Here is a 15966-nt window from a genome sequence, read left to right as displayed (position 1 = left end):
TTCAAGCAGTCCATTCCAGTGATCCGCTCCAGCTCTTACTATCAATCCACCAGGCCAGCATGCAGACACACAGGAAACAGCAGCACCAGGCTGGCACTGACACTACAAAAATAACTGAAAAGGAAAGGCTGCATTGTTTGTTAAATGTCAACAATGTCTTGTGGTGTTAATCTATTTTCTGTTTATTAAGGGGCCAAAGCAGCCAAAGCAAACCGGCTATATTTTTTATTCAATGTTAATGTTCAAGTTTAAAGTTTGTTTATTTAACCCTGTTAACAATAAACAGGTCAGTTTCTCATACCAACTGTTGAGAATGATTCTAACTAACCTGATTAAGTAGTTGTTCTTGTTAGAGTAATATCGCTTGATCAGACCTTTTCTAACATGACTGACAACAAAATAAGTTAATATGTATAATACGCACTTGGATCGGATCGGTGTCGGCCAAAACTCAAGGCTGTAATATCGGTATCGGATCAGAAGTGAAAAAGCTGGATCGGGACATCCCTACTATAAATGAAACAAATAATGGGTTACATAAAGTTATGGTTGCAAAATATCACTCAGATTTCCTATAATTCAACCAAATGTGATGATTTAACCATTAATCTACTGATAGCAGTATTAATGTTTCACCACATTACAGTTACTTTTACTGTTAAAAAGGCCAAATTACTATAAATTCCTTAGATGCAATCCTGGAAGTAAGTTAATTTAAAATTTAACATTCATTCTACCTTAATTTTTCATTAATTTGTCATTGTGTAGACACAGATCACCCAAGAAATGGTTAATTTATACTTATGGTACAGCAAAGCCCCCTCCCCTTCTCTGTCAGATTACTCTCACGTAATCAGTGCAATCTCGTTGATTATGTCTGGAAAATGAGTTGTAGACGTGACGGTAAATTAATTTAATGAAAATAAAATTATACTTTAATGTCAGATTGTAATACCGTTAAAAATATAAATACATATAGTTGTTTCGAAAACTTGGGGGCAATTTTGGCCCCCGGAACATGGCTTTTGGGGGCATTCTTGGCTAAATTGTGGGCCAAATTTCTGACACTGACGTAAGCACTAACATTAGCATGAGCTGCTTTCACCAATTAGTTAGCACGAATATTAGCAAAGCTGGCTCTCCTGGCAAACTTGTCAGTGGCCATATTCGTGCAAGTAACACAAAATAAAAATGTCCTTTGCATTTGGTTTGGATACAACTTCAGACTTCGAATAGTCTAGTATAGTAATTCTCACATGAACAGGGCATGGACAAAATAACAAGAATATTTGACAATGTATTGCCATTTGTCGGTACAATAGTCTGTCTAAAAATGCACCTCTGACAGGAATTTATTTAATTTTTGTATTTTCTGAGGCTGCTTGTGTAGTTGTTGTGGTGGATTCCACCATATTGCCAGATGTTCCCGCTATTTTGTCCACCCTCCTGCACACATTCATGCTATACGGTGCAAATGTTCAGCCACAATACAACATTGCCATAAGAAGATTATTATAAGAATATTTACTGAAAGGAAGGACATGCGGATTGAGTGAGAAAGCTATTAAATCAGGTTGTTCAAGGAAGCAACAAGAATTAGGAATACATCCAGGCAGATATGTGTCACACTCATACAGAACACCCACAGTAGCATGTCTTGAGCAGCCAAGCGGCTCTTGTTAATGCATTATTGGAGCTGCCATCCCGATTCAGTCTATTTATCGCCTTTTTCAAGTTTGTTTACTGCAGCCCGTAACTCATAGCAGCAACAGACAGACCATTCCTCTCTTCAGCCCCGTATGAAACTTTTACTGGGCTAACAAACTGCAACCGTCGACAGGGACACTGGTAGGCCGGGGAGGGCTGGTGGGGGAAAAGGAGGGAGAGGAGAAAAGGAAGGATTTATGGCTGCTTGTAAATTTGTCCATCAGGGCTTTGGTTCTTATCAGCTACATTTGCTCTCCCGGCTCCACAATGAGCCGTCTAGACTCTGCTATAATGAGATCAATTCCACCCTTCACACACAGTATGCTCAACTTAAAATGAAAAGATGTTTTATTTTGGGGACAGGGAGAAAATAAAAGGAAATGTGTTTTTCAAGCTGCTAAACACATTTCATTAGCGGATGGATCCTGTTTCACACATAGGCGAGAATGAAATGAGAGGTAACAGAGGAAAAAAGCTTTAGAGATGAGAATTTATGCAAAGCCACACACAAAAAAACCCTCACCTTTCTGCCGCACCAGAAACCCACTCATTAGCTTTATGAATTTAACATCATGGTGGAGAAAGCCAGATCATTCAGCCGGCCTGCTCTGTTTGTTAGGGGAGCTAGTGATTATTGTTTATTACTTCAATAAAAGCCATACAATCCTCAGCCTTCCTGTGCCCATCTGGTATAATGACAGCTTAAATATTCAGAGCTGTGCAGCCGTAAAATAAAAACAGAATGAGTAAAAAATAAAGTGTGTGGAGAATCTGGCTAGCTTCCCTTCAGGGTTTGTTTTTTGTCATGCACTTCCAGTTTTGGATTGAGAAATGGACTGGCATTTAAAAGCAGTCGCTTGGCTCTTGATGCATGAGGGGTACATTTTTTGTTTACCTGAATGCACACACACACACACACGTCTATACACACTCCAACAAAGACAAAGCCACGCACAACCGTGCGCAAACAAGTACACACTAATCACATGCCCAGAGGACATGATATAACGAGATAAACCACAACAATTTTGCATGCACAATAATTACACCAAAGTATCATACATACACTGCACCAATTAAGCTAACACAATTAACTCGAGGGCCGTGGAGGATCTTAGAGGCTTGGTGAACCTTGTGAGGATTTGTAGCAGGTCCCAGTCAATCCTCATTTCATGTAATTCTTCCAAGTGTCATGTAACAGTCTGCACAGTGCACCTGTGGAGTATTAGGAGGGCCATTTGGCTCTGATTACATTCTCTGTCTCTGCCAAACTGTTTTGCTTTTGCAGGAACAGTTAGTTCACCGCATCCGTCTCTGTAGCTTTCCCTTCACAAACCTTTCTGAACTCCTCTCTGCGTCATCTCTTTCTGCTCCCTCTTCACGTCCCTCCGCCACCCTCCCTCTCTGTCTGTCTCCGTACGGCTGTGAGGAAGGCCACTGTAGGCGATCGATACCTGACAATGTGGCGAAATCATATATTTTTCCTCTTCTTTAGCAAATTCAATTTGGTCCTTAACATTCCAGTGGCTTTAATTAGATGCCCACGGTAGCAAATTGCAATTTACATTTTTATAGTTTTTCGAGTTAATTAGCTTGCTCACTCAGCCAGACCCGACTTGTTTATGCTCCCCCCTTTCCTTTTCTCATTCTGCCCCCTTGCCTACTTTTTGAGGCCTCTGCTTATGTTGTGTTTACAAGGGGGAAAAAAGCTTAATGTCACACTATTCCTTCTCAATAAACCAAATAAAACATTAAGCCTACAAAACGCTTCTTTTATTAGCCATTTAGAAGATAGGCTGCCAGCTTCGGTGTGTTGTTTTGACTGTATCAGAAAGTTTCCCAGCCTCGCCAATGTTACATCCCATTGCACAGAAACATTTAATCATCTCTTTTATGAGGACGGACCTTTTAAAAACCAAGTAACTTGTTTTGGGCCTTTGCTGTTAAACTCTTTCCTTCAGCTCCTTCTGGTCCAAAGGGATGTGTTGTATTGAGTTTTCTCTGGCACAGACTGCTGCTGCGAGCCTTTAACAGCATCAGAGTGGAAATGATTGTTAGCTGTTTCTTACTGATTTGGATCAACAGTGTTGTCCATGTACAGGTGTACGAACATGATTCTGTCACTTTGTGATGAGAGGGGGACACTTGTTTGAAGATGTCACTACCAGTCCAGTGATGTCTAACATCAACAACAATTTCTGTTTATCTTTAACACATTAATCTATTGCAGAGTATGCTCACTCAAAACGGCCACGCCATTAATTATATATAATTTTAAGCCTTAATAAAATTTGAACAGGTGAGTCATAGCCAATGCGATTTGTAGACAACAGCAACAGTGGCACCTAACAGGCACGTTAACATGGTATGTAACTTACATGAATGCATTGTAATACTACGAAATAACCACTAGGGGTCTGGGTATAAACATTTGTGGAGCCCCAATACGCTTTACAAGTAGCAGGTCATGTGACCAGGCTAGACTGTCGAAAGTTGCTTCGGTACGCTACCGAGTTCAGTAGTGCCTTGCACTGCTTTACCAGCGTGACAGAGACCGGATATCTCGACTTAAAAACACAGTCCTTAACTTAACAGGCACCTTAAACTGGGTTACACATCTGCTCATTGACAAAGCTGAGCATCCCATGAGTAAAGCTAATCGCCTGGTAATTACCATATGGGCTTCTACATGCTACAACAATGACAATTAGTATTCTAACACCATGAAAACAGTAACGTACATTGTCACCAAGGCAAACTGCTGTAATAAAGGATATAGAGAACAAGGACTAAAGAACATACCAGCCAAGTGAGGGGAATTAACTATTCACACAGTAAACTTTCATACACGACTGGTCACCCTTTCCAAGTCTTCTGCATCTCGTCACCTCTGCACCATCATTGCAGCCAAAGAATGACTGTTACAGAAAACATTGGTGCTTTTTACTGTGAAAAATCACATGTAAGAGCATCTAAACACAATCGAACATGTTCCAGCAGGAGTATGATCTGAACTCACAGAGAAATGTACAACAAGGGCAACCAAGATTACATGTTTCCCTGATGTTAGCATGTAGCTACATTTAGCAGTGTAGGCTATGTGATGTAAACACTTGTAGTAGCATACCTGGAGCAAATGACCAAATAAACAGTTGGAAATTGAGGATTTCTTTTCCATACATTTACCTCATTATACATTCGGCCATGTTTGATACAAACAGCCTTATTGTAATATTATAGCCTATACTGTTCAATATTTTCTTATCTTCAGACAAAAAAAGACAAAGACAAAATTAACCTAATCAATCTATTATATCCTATATAAGCAAAGATGGTGGATAAACCAAGATGGTCCACTGTGAGTCAGTTTCCTGTATCAGTGCCACGTGGGGTTCGGGACCACCACGGCCCTTTAGGAGACTAACAGCAGGTCCTGAGTCCACTGACTTCAGTGGGAGAAATGAACGTGATTACAGATTATGGCCGATTCTTTTGCCCTATAGTCACAGAAGCAAATATTGGACCCATTTATCACATGTCACATATCTTCAGAACATTCTGACACCAAAATGGCAAATTTCAGACGGACAAATCAGGAGAAAATTTACTTTGTTCAAGACCTGTTTCTGTCTCAACAACACACTCTCGCGAGATCTGGCAACAGATATCTCCTCTCTGGTGCTGAAATCAGTGCAGTTTCACCAAAGATACTGGATTAAAAAAATGTTTTTTCCAGCGGATATCTTAGTTACAACATGATTGAGATAGCAAAGCAGTTTTGTGTTGCTATGTGTGGTATTTATTCAGTTTTGGGAAATCACGATGTCTAGAAAGCATCACTGGCTGCAGCTGACAGGAACAGCTAACAGCAGCAGCAAAGCTAACATCAGGACGTCAACTGTTAAAAGCCTCCCGTTGTCGGATACAACATGAAACTACTCCAGTTAGCTCAATCATGTTGTAACTAAGACATCCGCTGGAAAAAATATTTTTTTCACGGACCGTTTATTTATTTAGCTTACGGCCAGTAAGGGTACCCACATGTTGACAGAAGCGAGGTTGGGGATACTCCTCTTTGATTGGCGGTTCTCCATCGTCTTTGATTGGGGTACGGGGAACAACACCTACTTAGGAGACCGGAAATGTATACCATTTCATACAATGGGAGTATATTGTAGGTGGGCCATCTTGAAGTAATCAGTATCTTTGATATAAGTCACATAATACAGAAATGGATAGGTCACCTTAGAAAAGGGTGTCCATTGGGATCGACTCACTTTTAAAGTTAGCCTCAAGTGGCCATTTGAGGAACTGCAGTCGCCGCTTGTGTACCGGTAAGACAAGGAAATATAATTGATTTTGAGTAACAGATCCATGAGTGTGAAGGCTTATCAAATGGCAAAACACTGCACAGTATGTTACAAGTATGGGATTTTACAACACTAGAAAGTTGTCAGAATGGCAATGAATGTAATTTCCATTGCAACAATTGCAAGGCCAACAGTAGAAATACTGCGTTCACATTGCAAATTAATCAGTCTGCACTTGCTCATATTTGACTGTCCAACATGGTGCCCTGTCAGATTAAGTTGTAATGTGCTGCTGGTTCAACTTCTCTGCCTTGTGGTGTTTTGCCGGAGCCCTCCACGTCAGCACTCTAATAGAGTGGCCTCAGGGCTAAAGTTGGTCCAAACATGGCCTCAGACAGCAGTAGCTGAAGAGCACACTGACTTCTGCTACTGCTTATGCACTTCAGCCATTTGCCAATATCACCAGAGTAAATGAGCACTGAACTCTTCTGGTTCGCTTTTGCAGCTTGACGTGTAACCATGGCAACCCCATGAACCACTACAAGGAAAACAAACCAATTATACCCAGTTAATGGTATCAGAGGACTCCTGAGAACAATTAACTATTTTACACCAGTTTGCAGAGATATTAATGAAGAAAAAGGGCTCGGAGCAACAACAGCTTCAGAGTTGGACGATCTTAATATGACCTAAAAACAATGTTTGTGTAGTGATTTCTCAAACAATTCCCTCTTATTTGTGCTACAACTCCATTTTATGGCTGCACAATGTATTGTTCTTCTAACTGTCATTGCAGTAACAACTTGCAACCTGCGATACTGCACTCATATATTGAGGTATAAGGAGACTATCAGTGTAAAATTGCACTTTAAAATGTAACAATCACTCTATTTCTAATTCAGGTTTTCAGTTTGTTCAATAAATTAATGCTGCAAATAATTTTCTTTCATTTTTTTTTAAATCCAGCAAGCAATTTTTTGTATTTTAGCAGCATAATGGCATATTTCCCTCATATTGTGCAGCTCTACTCTATTATTTCATATTACATGATGAGATAAAGGAAGAAAAGAAAATCACATTCACTAATACAGCCAGTGAATCTTTATAGTAGCTTCAGTTTAAAAAATTCAAACTTCTCCTCGAGCCAAACTACACCATGGTTGCCCCAGAAATATGTACCCCTGTAGAGCTGCCCCCTGCCAAAATACAGCTGACCTGAGCTGCTGGCAGCATTTGTGCAAAGAAATGAAACTGCAAAGTGAATGCTTTGACCTACCATTGTCAAAGAAAAGACAAGAAAGAGTATCTCCTTGTGTAACTTGTCTTGACATTTCCTTGTTTCTTTATCCCAACCCATTATCATGTTTATTCTAAAACTAAACCTTCCTTTTAGATGACAGATATGCACAGGAGGAAGAGGGGGGAGAGGTGAAGGAGGGGAAGGAGGGGGGGGGGGATAAAGCAAGAGATGGGAAAAGTCCATGAGTGCAAGAGAAAGAGAAAGACAGCAGGAGGGAGGGAGAGCCAGTCAGCGCAGCAATCAGCCGAGCAGACAGGCAAGTCACCTCTACTGTCAGTCACCACTCCCCCCCTGTGACCAGAGGACTAAATGAAACACGGCCTTAGAGGTCCTCCATGTTGTCTTCTGTTTCATCCTCTTCCACCATCACTCTTCATCTCCTTAACAGACATCTAACGTGTAGTCATGGAGCCCCCGAGACTGTGTGGCTACTTGGGGGACCAAGAGGTTGCCGACTGCCAAGAGACCATGTAAGCACTGACCTCCATTACAATGCAATTAAACGACTCGTGTCCTCCTCCAAGGTAAGAGAGCACTTGACTCTTCCCCTGTCCTTTCCATCCAGTCCATTCCCGCTTGCCCCACCTCACTTTTCTTTGATGCATCCCTTTCTTCATTAAAACATTTAGCGAAGTCTTGGCTGACATATTGTACAGCGTGTTGTTATTGTTTGACCCAGGTTATTACGTTCAGGGCTTCCCGGAGGCAGAGAGGACAGACGGGGGATAATGTTCATATTAGCCTGTAACTGCTGGTTTTATACTGATAAAAAAAACGGGGTCAAGAGTTAAAAAAATATCCAAAGATCCTCAGACAGTCTGGCTGGTAGCAAAACATCAATAAACAATAAGTTATAACCTGCTGCTGTACGCTGCGATGATTGTGGAAATGGGGCAAGTAGAAGCTCTCCATCACATGACAAAGAGACAGTGGGAGCATCAGCATTTAAACATCAGCTGTCAGATCATTTCATGGACCAGAGAAACCGAGAGCGCATTTGTTCTTCCTGTGTGCTTTTAAATACCACAGAACAAATGAATGAATCAATCTTTCGCTTTCACACTCAAGCAGTCTTTGCCAATTTAGGAAAGACAAATAACCTTGGCTAAGATCTTAAATAGAAAAAAAAAATGAAAAAAAGGCGAAATGGTGTTGGACCAATCCACGTTCTAAATTAACAGACCTACTGCGTTGGAGTGTTGAGAGTGCAGAAAAAGGCCCTAATTTTAAAGTCTGTGAGGATACCTCTACACCCTGCAGGCAGGCTGCATCATTATAGGCGATATTTTGGTGGAAAACATGCCCAGGGAGCAGCTCCTGGCTCTGAGAGTACAGTGTTTGAAATCACACAGAATCTTTGAAAGCAAACTTTAGTGTTTCTTTGGAGTTTCCGAAGCCTCTCTTTTCTACATAACCTCCTTATCGGGTTATGCGCTCCCCTCAGTTGGAATTCACCCTTCTCTAATTATAGACTGCTTGTTTTTCTATGAGCCCAGCTGTGCCTTTGAATTTAGAATGTTATTCATTTTATTTTCCTGACAGCTTGTTCCTAGTTTTGTTTTGAAGTACTTTGCAATTGTCCTAACCTTATTTTGCTTCACACAGATCAGTATTTGCTGTAACTATCCTGTTCTAAACAGAGGATCAGCGGTGTGCTTCCCTGGGGAGACTTTTCACTTTTTTCCCCCCATTAACGGCAGGTATAAGCACTATTTTTGAAGCTATTTGAGATAATAGACAGCGTAAAAATCTGTACATCGTTTAGCAAAAACACGATAGTTGCCAGAGCCCACACTGTCGCTAAATGCACTCCCTTAAGAAGTAACATTTTTGGAAAAAACAAAAAAGCGATGGGCAGCCAGATGGGTCACCACATTGTGTTTTAAGGATATATCCTGGATGTCAATCTGACCAGGTTAAACAGCTGAAGATAGAAGCCTACAGATCACAGAGTAAAAGTGAACCACTAAATCACCTGGTGATCGACAGAAGACTATTAAGACTATTAAGCCACACTTGTCTCTATTCACAAAACGCAAATGCAGCTTAAGCAGTCAGTACACTATTAGTAGCTAGTGGAAGACGCGCTAACTCAATGTTGTGTTCACACCAGAGTTTGAACACTAGAATATTTTGTGTTGACTCCCTTCATACGCGCAAATAACTTCCATCATACGCATGTAAAATCAATGAATTGATGAAAGAACTTCCGCCTGTACGTCCTCAGTGTCTAATGTCCTAGGAGGATCTCAATGCCGATTGGCTATCGAGGCACGAATAGGTAGTTTAGATTTTTCAACTCTCGCGAATGAGTGCATGATTACTTGCTTCATTCACACTGCTTAATTTGCATATTTCACATAATTTGTGTTGCATCCATCACACTGCCTGACAGGAATTTGCGTTTAATCACGACTTTACATTGACTTAACATGTAATTCACTTGCTCAAATTGTTTTATTTGTGCCCCATGTGAACACAACATATTGAATAACATTGTTTTATTTGTGCCCCATGTGAACACAACATATTGAATAACATCCATCCATTTTCTAACTGCTCATCCTCTTGAGGGTCGTGGGGGGGTTGGAGCCTATCCCAGCTGACATTGGGCAAGAGGCAGGGTACACCCTGGACAGGTCACCAGACCATCACAGGGCTGACACATAGAGACAGACAACCATTCACACTCACATTCACACCTACTGAGGTCACCAATTAACCTGCATGTCTTTGGACTGTGGGAGGAAGCCGGAGTGCCCAGAGAAAGCCCACGCTGACATGGGGAGAACATGCAAACTCTGCACAGAAGGGCTCCCACACCCGGGATCAAACCAGGAACCCTCTTGCTGTGTGGCAACAGTGCTAACCACCACACTACCGTGCCGCCCTATTGAATAACAACCTAACATATATACGTATATCTCCTTTCAACCTAGCCATGTGACAAATGTCACTATTACACGTCCCCGAGACACAATGTTTAACCATGATTACTTCAAAATCCACAAAACCAGCCTGAAAATGAAGAAAATCTGAAACCATTGAATGAGAGTCTTTGGAGCACAACCGTATAGTGGTCAGACTGTTCGTTGGAGCTGGATGATACTACCCTATGACTGGCCAGTCTGCATTCAAGGACGGGACTTTGCAAACAGTCAGTTGTTTTCCAACTGTCTTCCAAATGCATAAACAGCATTACGAATCTTGAAACCTATTTTTGTTACACTACATAGTTTGCAGGGTTTACAGAATGGATGTTTAGCTGACATATCTGCTACATTAAATCTGTTCAGGGCTGCTCTAATTGCTAGTTAAGGATCCCCAACAATGCCAAATACATGTGGTCTTCAATACTGAAGCCATTAACTGAAGCTAGGCCTGCGCAAGTAGTCGGTGGCACTCAATGACGAGGATTAGGTGTATACTGTACATGCAACAGTATCCTGGTTTCCTTTTTCGAGTACTCTCGTGGCATATTTGGGATTCTCATAAACAGGAGAAAGGGTTTCTGAAAACAAGATATGAAGTTTACATGCTCAAACATATAAACAGGATATTTCAAAAACCCGATCATAAAAGGGACATTTATGTTCATGTACACGCACTCAGTTATATTAGACTTCTTCAGGGAGTATAGATTTGAGGCTTTTGAGAACAACATTCGCCACCCCCTGCTCCGCCCCTGGTCCTTAAAGACTGAAAACCATAAGTATGAACACAGCTGAGACACCGGTGCAAACAGCAGCATAATCTCTGCCTGAGGAATAGAGGGGAGAGGGTGAGGACATGGGGGCGGAAGGAAGAGGAGCCTCTGACCTGATGTTCTCGCCCCCATCTGCTAATTAGTCCTATTCACTAACCAGATGCTTATAATTAAATTTACATGCAGTGGTGAATAGCCGGATAAAAAAGAACAGATCCATCAGGAGGCCATGAAGGAGGCGTTCAGCGACCATCACATGGTGTGTAAAATACACAAGAACATAAAAAGCTCATTAAGAGAGACAATAAAGGGAGGAGACCCCCAGAGCACTTCAAACACCATCTTGAGCATGTGCCCTGGAAGCATCCGCCCACCTTCGCCCGCCTCCCCTCCTCTCCCTCCCCTCCCGTGTCACATTTTCTCTCCATCTTCCTCCTTCTGTCTCACCCCTGTCTTCTCAGTCATGTTTGCGTTACTAAGACCATCAATTTGCACTCTGGCTCTTTCATACTGCACCTGTCCCACAGTGGGGTTGTTTGTTGTCACGCAGGCAATGTACAGCTACCAAAGGTGGACCCTCCTTCCCTCCAGTGATGTTCAGAGGAGAAGGAGAGGGGTAAAAAGAACAAGCTCTCCTTTAATGCAGTTTTGGCACAGTGCCCTGGCTGATGGAGCTAGCTGCAGAAGGAAAACAACAACAACACCCCACAACAGAAAGGCCTTACTCACTTACTTACTCCCACTTCGATGCTCTGGCTAGTTAATTATTGCTCAGAGCTATTTGAATACACCTAATTAAAACAAATGTAAAGTAGATCATTAGCTGAAAGATGTTCGCTCCCTGCTGTAGGGGAACCAATGGTGTGGGCCGCAAACAATAGGGCAGCCTGGATTGATAAGATTTTCATCAGGAATGAGGCCGATGGAGGATAAACTGGCACGAAAATGCCATTTCCTGTCGATTTTCAGAAGGCAAACAACAGTTTAATTTCTAGCAAAAGACGGCAGCCAGCAGGCTGCGAGCTGAAAGCACATATAGAGGGAAGATCATCAAAAGTAAATATCAAAAGGATCTGACAGCCAGGGGTCTAACGCCTGATATTTTCCACAAGGTCCTCCCCTGTTCTGTAGATAAATAAACTTGAGCGCAGAAGAGTGGAAGTGTAGGTGCAGAGAAAACACACAGAGCATTTAGCAGCCAGGAAGAAGAAAAAAAACTACATTTAATGGGCCATTTTTAAGGCGGACCTTTTGATATGTCATAGTGGGAAGCACAAGTGTAATTAATAACATTAATAATGATGGCTGAACTTCATTTAGGTGTTCCAGTTTCATGCTATTTAGCTTGCTCATTGGCATGGATTACTGGGACACTTAAATGGAACAGAGCCGTCGTTAGTGTTATTAGTTACACCTGTGCTTTTTCCTGCTATGACACAGTCAAGATGTCTGCTGTGAAAAAGGTCCATTGGGTGCTGGAACGACTTTGTTTGTGTGAATGTATTTATATGTCTGCATGTAACACCTCCCTTCACAGGAATTTTCCACTTTATTACAATTTAGGTCTTATTTTTGTAGTTTGGGCCAAATGTTTCCATTGGTTATGATATTGTATTCAACAAGTTAGTCGCTTAAAGTGCTAAATACAACGCTGTTGCGCCTACTTTAAAGTCCAACCAGGAAACCCAAGTGGTGTGACACTTATAAACAAGCAAATAGATTAGCCAGATTATCTGCCTTTGTATTTGGAGCATTTGCATGAAATGTCAGTGAAGCCCCGGCTGGTTTTGTGACCACTGTTCATACTGTCACAAGTTTTCACATGTCTCTTGCAAAGGCAGCAAAATATCACTTTCACTGGGCCGACTGCCGGCGACTTTTAAGGTAGAACATTTACTTGTGATGCGACTCAATGCATGAGATGACAATGTGATCAGCACACTTTAAAGTTCAATGTGACAACTTTAACCATTGCATTAGTTGTATTGTCTCTCTTGGGTGACATACGCTTTTAGTAATGAGTGGATCTTCAAGCGTAAAAATATATGTTAATTTCGACCAAATTATGTGAACTGCATATATTCTAATCCTCACTTGGAGGGAAAAAAAAGCTTTGCCGAGCGTCATTCCTGTGAGCTATGGCCGTCTGCGCTTGCCTGAGAAGGATTAAATACACAAACCTGCTATTTTCAAATATCCCATGGAAAGAGACTCTCACTGCAGCCTGTATTTTGTTCTGGATGAAGCAGTGAGTGACAACAACCTCACCCACACTGAAGAGTACTGTTTGCGGTGGAAACACTAAACCGACGTAGGGTCTAGGTACCGTGTCTGATGGGTTACTTTTGGTTCCAGTTGTACCATATGGACAGTGTTTGGTGGAAACAGGGCTTAAGAGTTGTAGTTAAAAGTTTATTTTATTTGATACAGACATTACGGTAGCATAATTGCACATTTATGCACAAGAACCAGTTGCACAGTATTTAGTGTTTGTATTAAAACACTAATTTGCAACACCTATCTAAAGGTGATTTTAAAGGAGACTTTTCAAAAGTTAAAATAGAAAAAAATTAAAAGAATATACATCTACAAATACATACACAAAACACGCAGACAAATACCACAAGTACATCCACAACGATACATCCACTAATACACACACACAACTAGAAAAGTGAACTCAGTGGACTGCAGATCTCCGCATGGTGGCCAGGCATCCCCTCGGGCTGATTGTGGCCAATGTATACAATTCTATTGATTCCAGGAGATGTGTTTCAGAAGCTCCCAGAAGCTAAGACAATTATGGGCCTCATCTTTTTTTGTATTAACAAAAAGAAACAAGTATTTTTTTGTTGCCTCCAGACAAAGTATTAACTTTGTCTGGAGGCATAGCAGAACAAAGTAGGAAACATTTAAAAAACTAAAACAGACAAAAGGAACAATTTAACCACCTAGCCTGATTACTTACTTATGGTAGAGACACAAAAATCAAGTAAAAATGACCAAAAATCTGCTCAGGCAAAACACTCTCGCTCCCGGTGTGGTATGTAGTCATACCACATTAACAGGCTACAACAAGACCACAGAAAGCTGTAGCTAGTGTAATTGTCCCTCCTGGCTCACCTTACATTCAAGATGGCGGAGAAGATAAAAACAGGCATTTGTTTATCTCGTAATGTGCCTAACTTTAGTGCATCATAACATATCAGGTCTGGAATTAATCTGCAGATGCTCCGGCTCAAAATGAGACCAAACTTTTCTATGGATGTCAGTTTTTAAGCTTTGTTAAACGCCAAAATGTGGCCTGTAACAGACAGTAAGTCTTGTTGTTTATAGCCAAGCTGATTTCTGGAAAACTCACAGCCCCACCCAGATATAAATACATCTACTATTCCATAGGTAGAAATACATAAAATACAGGTGTGTCTGGTGATGCTAGGTGTGAGAACAATGTTGTTTCTCAATAATCCCTCATTGCACAAGAAAACTGTGTTCATGCACAGCAATATCCAGAATGGTGCGTCAAAGGCATGGTTCATGGTTAGGGAAAAAATTATGATTATGGGTTATAAAAAGATGAATTTAATTACATGTCTGTGACCCAATCTCCAGTCTCCTGCATTGAAGCAAGACGTGTTTCACGCTTATCCACCACTGGAACCTCAACACTCCAACTCTCCATCTCGCTACATAAAGGGAACACTATTTCCTGTACTGGCACTGAACGTTGGCACCTGACGTAAATTGTGAGGCGCAGAATTGTCCCATATGCAATTCTACAGGAATGATTGCCAACACCAGTTGTTATAAATTGTAATAAACAAGACATATCTTTACATTAGAGGAGAAAAGAGAAGAGAAGAGTAAAGGTGTGCTGCTCAGCGAGGTAAATCAGAGAAGACTCGCCCCATCCTCCAGCAGTATGAGGGCCCTTCTCCTGTGTCAGCCTTTAATTAACTATTGACCGTGCCACCAACAGGAACCAAGATGCAGCAGACAAAAAACCTGGGCTAAAGGCTAATGGCCTGAGAACGTAATACATCCCTTAAAGGTCCTGCTCTGCTCATCGCTTCTCCCAGTTTAGGCAGCGTTTCAAATCCACACTCGGATCAGCCTCCTGCAGCCAACACACGCCGTCAACAAGTTCAGTCTTCCCAGAATCTACAGATTTGTCTGATCCAAGTCTGACAACAATTACACACAGATGCTGCCAACTCACTCATAAAGCCAGCTCTGTGCACACACACACACACACACACACACATAGACGTCAGCATGTATGGCTTCAGTGTGTGTGTATACCTGTTTGATTGAATTGGCAAAAAGACAAAGCAAGTGAAAAAGACGAAAGCTGAAAATGTCTGTGAATGTGGCAGAATCTGCAAAGGCATTACCGCTGGCATAATTAGCATCATGGTGCAGGGACTCGAGCTCACAGACACACACACAAACACAGCACACACACACAAGCCACAGGGACCCTGTTTTTACTGCCCACAGTCTGACAGGGGCCCATATGCAAAACACATACGCCAACGCACAAATTATATATGCACAGAGGGAGAGAAACAAACAGTCTTCCAGTTATGCACTGCAGCACGCCAGGGTCTGCTCCCTATGGACTGCAAGCTTGAACCACCGACAATACGCATCTGGTTGAAAGTTGAAAGTTGAAAGTTCGGTCTTAATGACATGACATCCCACATGATTAATTTGGTGTCTTTTTTTACAAAGTGATACTCTGTAGAATCTATATCTTAATCATTGTGTATGATATATGCTACGATACAGACAACACAGAATAATTAAACACTGAGAAAAGAGGTGTTGTGAGGACGAGATAATTAGCAAGCACAAACGCGGTATCTTTACACTTTCCCATTAGATATAGACACCTAATGCAAATTAACAATAATTAAGGGGGATATTTTGAATTTCCTTAC

General features: G+C 41.5%; 1 protein-coding gene across 5 annotated transcripts in view; it reads right to left on the bottom strand.

Moving 5' to 3' along the window:
- Positions 1–15966, bottom strand: part of pacrg (PARK2 co-regulated) — a 255296-nt gene that overhangs the window by 213737 nt on the left and 25593 nt on the right. The window lies entirely within an intron of this gene.

Source organism: Epinephelus moara, chromosome 14, assembly GCF_006386435.1.
Source record: "Epinephelus moara isolate mb chromosome 14, YSFRI_EMoa_1.0, whole genome shotgun sequence".
NCBI classification, from domain to species: Eukaryota; Metazoa; Chordata; class Actinopteri; order Perciformes; family Serranidae; genus Epinephelus; species Epinephelus moara.
The sequence above is the reverse complement of the archived record's forward strand: the minus strand, read 5'-3'. Positions and strand labels throughout refer to the sequence as shown.